Raw genomic sequence first — 2,521 nt, forward strand, 5'->3', positions numbered from 1 at the left:
ATAATAATAATAATAATAATAATAAACTTCTGTATCTGTATAATAAACGAAACTTTGTATCAAGATACTTTGAGAGTTACTTACAGATATGTACTTAATTTTACATTCATTTTGGAAGACAATGTATGTTTCATAATTCCCGGGTCTCTTTGGTTATTCCTAGAACACCCTTGTTTATGAGATGGGGCCTAGTGTTGTGTAGGCCCCACCAGATCAAAACAAACATTGGAGGAGCAAGGGAGTTTGTGCTTTCTTCATAGCATTGCTAGCGACTTTTGCCCTGTCGCGAATTCACAACTCTCATAAACAAATGCGTGTGAAATAATGTGTAACTGTAAAGACAAGAGAAGAATTCGCACGAAACCTAGTGGTGTGAAAAGTTGGGTAAAGTAAGGTTGAACCCGCATTATTTTATTTTTTAAGAAATAAACTTGAAATGATAGTGAGGAAACAACAACACGAACAACAAAAAGAGAGGTTAGGCAGAAATATTGATCTGCTTTCCTGATGATACATGCCACATTTCATTTAGCATAACAGAGGGCTTCCAGCCATTGGATGTTACCGTCACTTGAACCTTACATCCATGCATATACCTACCTATATGTACATATGTATGTATGTATGTATGTATGTAAATATATTTATGCATATTCACTACTTACCCATTTTTGACATTTGCAACGCTCTGTAGAAACTAAATATTCAGAGCTTAATCATCGAAACTCAACAAACAATAGATGTACAATTTGCCAGTAAGAAATTTACTTTTGAGTGCATAGGTGGGGGGGGGGGGGAGCGGGAACAAAATAGAAAACTTACAACTCTGCTAAGATGGTAATTACTGTAAATTTAGAGCTTTTAGGCAGATTTTTTTACAGTCGCTGTATACCTTTGAGGACTAGAGTGATAATTCATTTGAGTAAAATTTGGTCAAGGCCTTCGATAAGGCGTGAGGAAAATGGATTTTCGCTATTTTGCGCGATTACAAAATGTTGTAAGTTGAGAGATGTTTAGTTTTTCTTTCGGCGAAGTGACGAACTTGATTGATTGATTAATTTGGTGTGTTAAGTCCACTAAGGTAATCGGGACTGGACCTACAGTTTCAAGTGGGATCCAAACCATTATGTGTCTCTACTGGGTAGAAGTGGCGAACTTGTTTCAACAAGTTAAACTTACTCTAACCTCTGGCGCAACTGCTCTAATCTCTGACGATATCTTGAATTGTACAAACATTGCCACAACAACAAAAACAGTGCTTTAATGTCGCACAAATATCTACACATTCAGTTGCTTGCTACACTATGTGGAAGAAAATCACTGGACATCCCGGTTTCAACTCTGAAATGAACTCCTCATGGAAAACAGAGTACAGACGGGTATATATACGGCAGCAGGAGGCTTCTCAGATAATTCGCTGATAAAATGACGGACAGGAAAGAGCTCAGAATGTTTGGAAGAGGGATCATAGTAGGCTGCTCCATAGGAGGTATGAGGGCCTCCCCCATGGCGCAGTGGTAGCGTCCTTGCCTTGTAATCAAGGGGTCCCGGGTTCGATACCCGGTGGAGGCACAAGTGGTTCGGATCCCACTTTAAACTGTAGGTCCAGTCCCGATTAGCCTTACTGTGCATAAAGTGGACTTAAAAATGCAACTCAAACCAAACCATAGGAGGTATGAGTATACGTAGCATAACTGATGCCTGACAGGTCCCTAAATCAACTGTAGTCTTTGTCATCAAGAAGTGGAAGGAAAAGGGACACTGCAGCAATGCACCACGAAGTGGAAAACCCACGAAATTGGACGACCGGGACAGGAGAGTGCTGAAGAGGGAGATTCGGATAAACGGGACCCGTCCGATGCATTCGATGCAGAAGAGTTTCAAAGTGCGACCAATTTGACTGTTTCGACCAAGACACTTGGCAAGGAGGCCCATGCGCTCGGTTATCATGGTCGAGCCGCTGCCCACAAACACCTGATAACAAAAGCAAGAAACGGCAGAGAGTACGCTGTTGTAAAGAGCGGAGAAACTGGATGGTGGAGCAATGGCAGAAGGTCCTATGGAGCGATGAATCACGCTTCACACTGTTTCGATCAGATGGGAGAGTGTGGGTATGGCGTCTGTTACCCGAGTGTGTAGTGCCCACAGTGAAATATGGTGGTGGCGGCATCAAGTTCTGGGGTTGTTTCAGCTGGCATAGCGTGGGTCCACTGGTACCGGTGTATGGCCACTTGACGTCTGCGTCGTACCGAGATATTCTCGACAACTCTATGGTCCCCACGTTGTGGCGTTTCTATGGAAACGAAGAATGTGTGTTCCAGGACGATAATGCGACTTGTCATGTTTCCAGGGCTACAATGGAGTGGTATGCAGAAAATAATGTCACCCGACTAGATTGGCCTGCTCAGAGCCCTGACCTCAACCCTATCGAACATCTATGGGACGAACTGGAGCTCCAACTGAGCTCGAGATCGCCTCGCCCTTCTACACTTCCAGGGTTGGTGACTGCACTGCTGTTATC

The 2,521-nt window shown here is 43.2% G+C and overlaps 1 non-coding gene across 1 annotated transcript; it reads left to right on the forward strand.

Annotated features, from left to right (window-relative positions):
* Nucleotides 1-1,497: 1,497 nt before the first annotated feature.
* On the forward strand, nucleotides 1,498-1,572 carry TRNAT-UGU (transfer RNA threonine (anticodon UGU)). The gene has a single exon. It is a non-coding gene; the product is annotated as a tRNA-Thr (tRNA).
* The last annotated feature ends 949 nt before the right edge of the window (nucleotides 1,573-2,521 follow it).

The sequence above is a fragment of the Lepisma saccharinum genome, unplaced genomic scaffold (genome assembly GCF_977018435.1).
Source record: "Lepisma saccharinum unplaced genomic scaffold, izLepSacc3.1 HAP1_SCAFFOLD_534, whole genome shotgun sequence".
Taxonomy (NCBI): domain Eukaryota; kingdom Metazoa; phylum Arthropoda; class Insecta; order Zygentoma; family Lepismatidae; genus Lepisma; species Lepisma saccharinum.